Consider the following 9,740-nt stretch of genomic DNA (forward strand, 5'->3'; position numbering starts at 1 on the left):
ATATAAGCCAAGAGACTACTAAGACCTCAAATATGCTTTCATTGGTTTTCTTCTTGGGATCTACTGCTCCACTATCAAAGGGTCCTTTAGGGCCCAGTTCAGCACTGCTCATTCGGGGAGAGTTTTGTCTGAACAAGTGACTAGAGATTATCAAAGGAAACTGTGGTTAGCCGGCCATGTTTAGTATGTATAGACAGACAGCACAGTGTGACTCTGTATGTACATGATCAGATATTTCACTTGCAAAGTCCCCAAATTAAAATGCTCACAACACCCACCAATCCAGCTCAAAGTAGAGTGGAATGTGGCCTGTACTGTGATAGGAGTTCTGTCAGATCCACCTGCAGACTTGCACCAAAATAACTAGCTTGGTTTTAATTCACACCTGGAGTTCTTTTGGTGCAAGTCTGTTTGTGTGCACTCAGCGTGGCGTACAAGTGTCTTATTTCAATGTAGCTTCAACACAGACCAGCAAAAATTGAAACAGGACACTGGGTTTCCTGCTGCTCAGCACCACAATATTGCAGAATATTCCACATCAAAGTGACACTCTGAATCCAAGATAAGAGTGTCAACACACAAAAAGAACGAGGAGTACGTGTGGCACCTTAGAGACTAACACATTTATTTGAGCCACACGTACTCCTCGTTCTTTTTGCTGATACAGACTAACACGGCTGCCACTCTGAAATCTGTCAACACACAAACTTGCACTGAAATAAAGTGTGGATTACAACCAATTTAATTAGTTTGGTGCAAATTTTTGCATAGACCAGCCCTTAGTGAATTGGCAAGTTGGTGACTAGGCCAAACAGTGAGGGCTGCCTGCGCAGAGATGGAGTGTTTCTTCTGTAACCGTAGGTGGTGTTGTATCCAACCAGAGGCTTGACTGAGGTGAGAAACAGCTGGTGACCACCCACATGTGCTGCAGAATGACCTGAGGGGAAAACTCAAATAAGGATCAGGTTAGCTTGCGAGGCTCTTGTTTACAAAAAAAGAAAAAGTATTTACAAAGCTGTCATAGGCTGCCCAGAATCAGAGAAATATAGGGCTGGAAGGGACCTTGCTTGCATGTCCAGACCCCTGCACTGAGGCAGGATCAAGTAAATCTAGACCATTTCTGCAACATGTTCATCCAACCTGTTCTTAAAAACCTTCAGCAATGGGGATTCCGCAACACCCCTTGGAAGCCTATTCACTATCCTTATTTGTTGCAACGTTTTTCCTACTTGCTAACCTAAATCTCCCTTGCTGCAGATTAAGCCCGTTACTGTTTGTTCTACCATCAGCGGACATGGAGAACAAGCTAACTGCTTCCAGTCTTCTTTATAACAGCCCTTACTGTAGTTGAACACCCCCAGTCTTCTTTTCTCAAAACTAAACAGGCACAGTTTGTTTAACCTTTCCTTAGAGGGCAGGGTTGCTAAACCTTTTATCATTTTTGTTGTTTTCCTCCAGACTCGCTCCAATTTAGCCACATTGTTCCTAAAGTGTAGCTCTCTCCCCCCTCATCTTAGACACAGTACTCCAGCTGAGGCCTCACCAGTGCCGAGTTAACCAGGCCTATTACCTCCCACGTCTTATGTGTGACGCTCCTTTTAATACATCCCCCAGAATATTAGCCTTTTTCACAACTGCATCAAATTGTTGATGCATTCAATTTGTGATCCACTATATCCCCCGCAGATTCTTTTACTCAGCACTACCATTTAGCCCATTATTCCCTATTTTGTAGTTGTGTATTTGCTTTTTCCTTCCTTAATGACGTACTTTGCACTTTACTGAAGTTCATTTGGTTGATGTCAGACCTATTCTCAAATTTGTCAAGGTTCGTTTGAATCCTAATCCTGTCCTCCAAAGTGCTTACATTCCCACCCAGCTTGGTGTCATCTGCAAATTTTATAAGCATCGTCTCCACTCCATTATCCAAGTCATTAATGAAAATATTGATTAACACCAGATCAAGGACTGCCTGCTGCAAGATACCCCTCCACTAGGTACATCCTCCCAGTTTGACAGTGAACCATTGGTAACTCTGTTAGTATGGTCTTTCAATCAATTGTGCAGACACCTTATAGTAATTTCATCAGACCATATTTCCCTGTTTTGCTTCAATGAATCTCATATGAATCTTATTAAAAATCAAGATATATCAAGTCTACTTCCCTGCCCTCCACTCTCCCCCCACTTCACTAGGCCTGTAACCCTGTCAAAGAAGGAAATTAAGTTGGTTTTTGGCATGATTTGTTCTGGCTGGCTCGTCTTTATAATCTTATCTTCTAGGTGCTTACAAACTGATTGTTTAATCATTTGTTCCGATATCTTTCCAGTTATCAAAAAGTTAGGGTGACTGGTTTATAATATCCTGGGTCCTCTTTGTTTTACCCTCTTTAAAGCTAGGTACTACATTTGGCCTTCTCCAGTCCGCTGGAACGCACCTGTCCTCCATGACTTCTTGGTGATAATTGCTAATAGTTCTCAGATTGCTTCAACTAGCTCCTTAAGTACCCTAGGAAGAATTTCATCAGGTCTGGCTGACTTGAATACAACTGATTTGTCTAAATATTTTTAGCCTGTTCTTTCCCTTTGTTGGCTTGTGTTCCTTCCCCCTTGATGTTAATATTAACTGTGTTGAGTATCTGGTCACCATTAACCTTTTTTAGTGATGATTGAAGCATAACAGGCATTTAACGCCTCAGGTGTCATCAATTATTAGCTCTCCTTCCCCACTAAGTAGAGGCCCTACACTTTCCTACAACTTTCTCTTGCTCCTAATGTCTACATATGAGTGTACCATATGATAGTACATTTGATTGTCTCACCTTCTTATGCGGCTCATCTTGTTGGAGTGTGAGCCCTTTGGGACAAGAGCCATGTCTACCTCTGTTTGTGCAAGTGTCAAGCACAATTGGTCCCTGAGCCTAACCAGCTCTCTGGAGCTACTGTGATGTAAATAATGGTAATAAATAGAATGCTATGAAATCTGGAGATGGGAGGTTCAAAGGTTTCTTACTCTTTGTTTTGGCCACATCATCTCCCTTTGTATCCTTCCACGGGCTCTTCCTCCACTGCATCAAATACATTTACGTGTATTCATTTTTAAGAGCTTTGGCCCCACCCTGTGTATAATCTCATAGCCTTTAAAGGCCAGAAGGGCCATCATAATCACCTGGTCTGACTTCTTGCACATACCAGGCCACAGAACCTCACCTACCCACTCCTGTAGTAGGCCCAAAACCTCTGGCTGAGTTACTGAAGTCCTCAAATCTTAATTTAAAGACTTTGTGACTGAGAATTCACTCTAGTTCAAATCAGCAGGTGACCCATGCTGCAGAGGAAGGCAAAAAATCTCAGGGTCTCTGCCAATCTGATCTGGTAGAAAATTCCTTCCTTACCCCAAATATGGTGATCAGTTAGACCCTGAGCATGTGGGCAAGGCCCAGCAGCCAGACACCTGGGAACAGGTGTAGTAACTCAGAGCCCTGCCCAGCTAGTGTCCCACCTCCGGCCATTGGAACTATTTAGTAATAGGAGTCACAGATTGGCTACAATGGAATATGGCCTATCTGATCACTCCACAAACATATCAAGCACAGTCTTAAAACAAGTTAGGTTTTGAAGGCTGTTCCAGAACTTAACTCCTCCGATAGTTAGAAACCTTCATCTACTTTCAAGCCTAAACGTATTGATGGCCAGTTTATATTCATTTGTTCTTGTGCCACCATTGGCCCTTAAATTAAATAACTCCTCTCCCACTGTTTATGTCTGATATATTTATAGAGAGGAATCATATCTCCCCTCATCCTTTCTTTGGTTAGGCTAACCTAGCCAAGCTACTTAAATCTCCTCTTGTAAGGTAGGTTCGCCATTCCTCTGATCATCCTAGTAGCCCTTCTCTTCATCTGTTGCAGTTTGAATGAATCTTTCTTAAGCATGGGAGACCAGAACTGCACACAGTAGTCCAGATGTGGTCTCACCAGTGTCTTGTATAATGGCACTAACACTTCCCTTTCTCTACAGGAAATACCTCGTCTGATACTGGCATTAGCCTTTCCAGGGACGGCTCCAGGGTTTTGCCGCCCCAAGCAAAAAATGTTCCACCCCAAGCTTCGAGCACAACTTCCCAAGCAAAAAAAAAAGGCTGGAATTACGCCGCCCCTGGAATTACGCCGCCCCTGGAATTACGCCGCCCCAAGCATGTGCTTGCTTTGCTGGTGCCTAGAGCCAGTCCTGAGCCTCTCTCATGGCCGCATAATGTTGGTAGCTAATACTCATCTTGTGATTGACCAGTATACCCAGGCCTTTCTCCTCCTCTGACGCTTCCAACGGATACATTCCCAGCTTAGAGCAAAAAATTTTCCTGTTAGTACCGAAAAGCATGACTTTGTACTATTGAATTTCATCCCATATCTATTACACCAGTTTTTAAGATCATCCAAATCTTCTTGTATGATAGTTTGGTCCTCCTCCAAATTGGCAACACCTCCCAACTCTGTGTCGTCTGCAAATTTTATTAGCACAAGCCTACTTGTGCCAAGGTCAGGAATGAAAATCTTAACTAAGATTGGTCTCAGGACCAGTCCTTGAGGAACGCTACTAGTGATCTCCCTCCATCTTTCAGTATGACCCGTTGTAGTTTCCCCTTTAACCAGTTCCTTACCCACCTATCGCTTATATACTATCAAGTCATTGGCCTGTGCTCCACCAGCAATGCAATCCATCAGCCCAGTTTTTCCTCAGACGTCTTCGTGCTTTCTCCTCTGCTGCCTAGCATAGAAACAGGCATGGCTAGGGCAGAAGCAAGCCAGAGCTGGAGCAAGGACAGTCTGTTGAAACTATTAGCAATGGAAATGCTCCCAGCCAAATAAATGTTGAGCAGACTAGAAACTGCTTCCCTTAGGAACCTATATATCTGCCTTGGGATCACCTGGGTGTATCCTCCCCTGTGGACTGGCTGAACCCTGGTTGAATGGTGTGGGGGGCCTGTCACAAGACCTGCAGGTAATTGCTTCTGGTGACTTATCACACTCTCCAGCTCAGGAATGACTCAGCAGGCTTCAGCAGGCTCGGGCTCAGCAGTGTCACAGTGCGCATGGGACAATCTCCCCTTAAAAATCTGCAAAACCACTTCATTATCCTCTTTCCTCAGGTCTCTGCTTAAATCTTACATCTGTCACGATGCCTACACAGCACTCCACAATGGCTAGGCAGCTGACATGCTCTGACTGCTGCTTGTTACATCAATCGTAGTCACCTTGTGCTCCCCCACATCTGTTAGGTGCATCCATGTGGTGTCTCATCATAGACTTAGACCCTGTAAACTCATAGACTCATAGACATTAAGGTCAGAAGGGACCATTATGATCATCTAGTCTGACCTCCTGGAAAATACAGACCACAGAATCTCACCCACCAACTCCTGCAATAAACCTCTCACCTATGTCTGAGCTATTGAAGTCCTCAAATCATGGTTTAAAGACTTCAAGGTGCAGAGAATTCTCCAGCAAGTGACCCATGCCCCATCCTGCAGAGGAAGGCAAAAAAACCCAGGGCCTCTTCCAATCTGCCCTGGAGGAAAATTCCTTCCCGACCCCAAATATGACGATCAGCTAAACCCTGAGCATGTGGGCAAGATTCACCAGCCAGATACCCAGGAAAGAATTCTCTGTAGTAACTCAGATCCCACCCCATCACAGGCCATTCGGCCTATTTACCATGAATAGTTAAAGACCAATTAATTGCCAAAATCATGTTATCCCATCATACCATCTCCTCCATAAACTTATCGAGCTTAACCTTGAAGCCAGATAGGTCTTTTGCCCCCACTGCTTCCCTTGGAAGGCTGTTCCAGAACTTCACTCCTCTGATGGTTAGAAACCTTCATCTAATTTCAGGTCTAAACTTCCTGATGGCCAGTTTATATCCATTTGTTCTTGTGTCCACATTGGTACTGAGCTTAAATAATTCCTCTCCCTCTCTGGTATTTATTCCTCTGATATATTTATAGAGAGCAAACATATCTCCCCTCAGCCTTCTTTTGGTTAGGCTAAACAAGCCAAGCTCCTTGAGTCTCCTTTCATAAGACAGGTTTTCCATTCCTCAGGTCATCCTAGTAGCCCTTCTCTGTACCTGTTCCAGTTTGAATTCATCCTTCTTAAACATGGGAGACCAGAACTGCACACACTATTCCAGGTGAGGTCTCACCAGTGCCTTATATAATGGTACTAACACCGCCTTATCTCTACTGGAAATACCTCGCCTGATGCATCCCAAGATCGCATTAGTTTTTTTCACAGCCATATCATGCATGACCTTACGCTTCTCATTATTAAATTTCATCCTATTACTATTACTCCAGTTTACAAGGTCATCCAGATCTTCCTGTATGATATTTCCAATTCAGAGAAGGACTGGGTTATCTCCCAGCTTTGTGTCATCCGCAGACTTTATTAGCGCACTCCCACTTTTTGTGCTGAGGTCAGTAATAAAAAGATTAAATAGGATTGGTCCCAAAACCGATCTCTGAGGAACTCCACTGGTAACCTCCCTCCAGGCTGACAGTTCACCTTTCAGTATGACCCGCTGTAGTCTCCCCTTTAACTAATTCCTTATCCACCTTTCAATTTTCATATTGATCCCCATCCTTTCCAATTTAACTAATAATTCCCATGTGGCACCATATCAAATACCTTACTGAAATGTAGGTAAATTAGATCCACTGCGTTTCCTTTGTCTAAAAAAATCTGTTACTTTCTCAAAGAAGGAGATCAGGTTGGTTTGGCATGATCTACCTTTTGTAAAACCATGTTATATTTTGTCCCATTTACCATTGACCTCAATGTCCTTAACTACTTTCTCCTTCAAATTTTTTTCCAAGACCTTGCACACTACAGATGTCGAACTAACAGGCCTGTAGTTACCCAGATCACTTTTTTCCCTTTCTTAAAAATAGGAACTATGTTAGCAATTGTCCAGTCATATGGTACAACCCCTGAGTTTACAGATTCATTAAAAATTCTTGCTAATGGGCTTGCAATTTCATGTGCCAATTCCTTTAATGTTCTCGGATGAAGATTATCTGGGCTTCCCGATTTAGTCCCATTAAACTGTTGAAGTTTGCTTCTACCTTGGATAAGGTAATCCATATCCTCATTTCCATTTGTCATGCTACCATTATCCCTAAGCTCCTCATTAGCCTCATTAAAGACTGAGGCAAAGTATTTGTTTATATATTGGGCCATGCCCAGATTATCCTTAACCTCCACTCCATCCTCAGTGTTTAGCGGTCCCACTTCTTTCTTTGTTTTCTTCTTATTTATATGGCTATAGAAGCTTTTACTATTGGTTTTAATTCCCTTTGCAAGGTCCAACTCTACTTGACGTTTAGCCTTTCTCCCTTTATCCCTCCATGTTCTGACCTCAATAAGGTAGCTTTCCTTGTTAATCCCTCCCATCTTCCACTCCCTGTATGTTTTCTGCTTTTTCTTAATCACCTCTCCGAGATGGTTGCTCATCCAGCTTGGTCTACAACTCCTGCCTATGAATTCCCTTTCTTGGGATGCAGGCTTCTCATAGCTTCTGCAGCTTTGATTTAAAGTAATCCCAGGCCTCCTCTGCCTTTAGATCCATAAGTGCTTCAGTCCAATCTGCTTCCCTAACTAATTTCCTTAATTTTTGAAAGTCAGCCCTTTTGAAATAAAAAACCCTAGTTGCAGATTTATTTTTGTTTATCCTTCCATTCAGTTTGAACTGAATTAGCTCATGATCACTCGAGCCAAGGTTGCCCCCTACAACCATTTCTTCTATGAGGTCCTCACTACTCACCAAAACCAAATCTAAAATGGCATCCCCTCTAGTTGGTTCAGCAACTACTTGCTGAAGGAATCCATCAGCTATCGCATCCAGGAAAATCTGAGCCTTATTATTATTACTAGCACTTGTCCTCCAGTCTATATCTGGGAAGTTAAAGTCTCCCATGATCACGCAGTTCCCATTAGTATTTGCTTCATTAAAAACATTAAACAGGGCCCTATCCATATCCAGATTAGATCCCGGCGGTCTATAGCACACCCCAAGCACTATCCCAGGGGAGGCTCTAATAGTTTTCTTCTCCAATGTGATTTTTGCCCAGACGGACTCGGTCTTATCCATTCCATCGCTTCTTATTTCTTTACATTCTACCTCATCATTGATAGACAATGCTACTCCACCACCTTAGCCTTTATTTCTGTCTTTCCTAAACAGCACATACCCTTCAATACCCATAGTCCAGTCGTGACTGCTATCCCACCATGTTTCTGTTATCCCTGTAATATCTGGTTTCACTTCCTGCACCAGTAGCTCTAGTTCCTCCATTTTGTTACCTGGGCTCCTTGCATTGGTGTACAAACATCTTAATTTTTGCTGTTTGGCCTCGCTCACTTTCTTCACCCGATTAGGCATGGACATTCTATCGCCAGCATCACCTATTAGACTGGTATCCACACTGCCCTTCCTCCTTATGTCCATTCTCCTACCCACGGCTGTATCCTCTCTTACTTTGTTTTCTTCCCTCTCAGTGTTAAAATCCAGCGTGGAGATTACCTGGACATCTCCCAACCATCTCCCCCAGATTCCTAGTTTAAAGCTCTCTTAATCAGTTGTGCCAGCCTCCATCCTAGAAGTCTATTTCCTTCCCTACTCAGATGAAGTCCATCCCGAGAGAACAGTCCTCTGTCCATGAATGCCTCCCAGTGGCCATACATCCCAAAGCCCTCCTTATAGTACCACTGCCTGAGCCATCTGTTGATAGTCATAATCCTGTCACACCTTTGTTGCCCTTCTCTAGGAACAGGCAGAATCCCACTGAAGATCACCTGAGCCTCGATTTCCTTAAGCATCTTCCCCAGCCTGGCATAGTCTCCCTTGATACGTTCCAGCGAGAATCTAACAGTATCATTTGTTCCCACATGAAGGACGATCAGTGGATTCTTTCCCGCTCCCTTTAGGATCCTCTTCAACCTCGGGTCCACATCCCATATCTTAGCACCAGGCAGACAGCATACCCTTCTATTCTCTGGATCAGCTCTGGTTACAGGCCTGTCCATTTTTCTCAGTAAAGAGTCCCCGATCACATAGACCTGCCTTTTCCTGGGGATGGCGCGATTCTCTGGTCTATCCCCTGTTCTGTCTGGCTGCAAGTCCTTTCCATTCTTATTCTCCCTTGTAATTCTCTTTAACCCATCCTGTATCTTCCTGGGGCTCATATTTGGTGTTGTCTCCATTGACTCTTCCCCTTTTCCTATAGGACTAGCTGCTCTTCTCTTCTTCCTTGCCCTTCCACCTTCAGTGACCACCTGCTGTGCCCCTTCTTCATTTTCCAACTCTGCATACTGTTCTTGAGCTCTATTTCTCCTTCACTAGCCCATCTTTTCCTCTGCCTGGTTCTTTTAGTCACATGCTTCCACTGTCCATTTTCTTCACCCAGCAGTCTCCCCTCAGAGTTCTTCGGTCCTGCTTCCATCTGCAAGTCTGAGCTTTTCCCTTCAGCCTTTTTGCTCCATAATCTGCTCAAACCCCCTTCTAAACTCAACCAGACTTTGCACCTGCATCTCCAAACCTCGGATCTTTTCTTCCATCAGCTCTATCAGGCAGCACTTCATGCAGACGAAACTCTTTCCAGGTACCCGCTCCAGGATCATGTACATACCGCAGCTTCCACACCCAGTCATCTTCATTGTGTCTTCCACTACATGGGTCAT

The sequence above is a fragment of the Lepidochelys olivacea genome, assembly GCF_965140295.1.
Source record: "Lepidochelys olivacea isolate rLepOli2 genome assembly, chromosome: 2".
In the NCBI taxonomy this organism is placed as follows: Eukaryota; Metazoa; Chordata; order Testudines; family Cheloniidae; genus Lepidochelys; species Lepidochelys olivacea.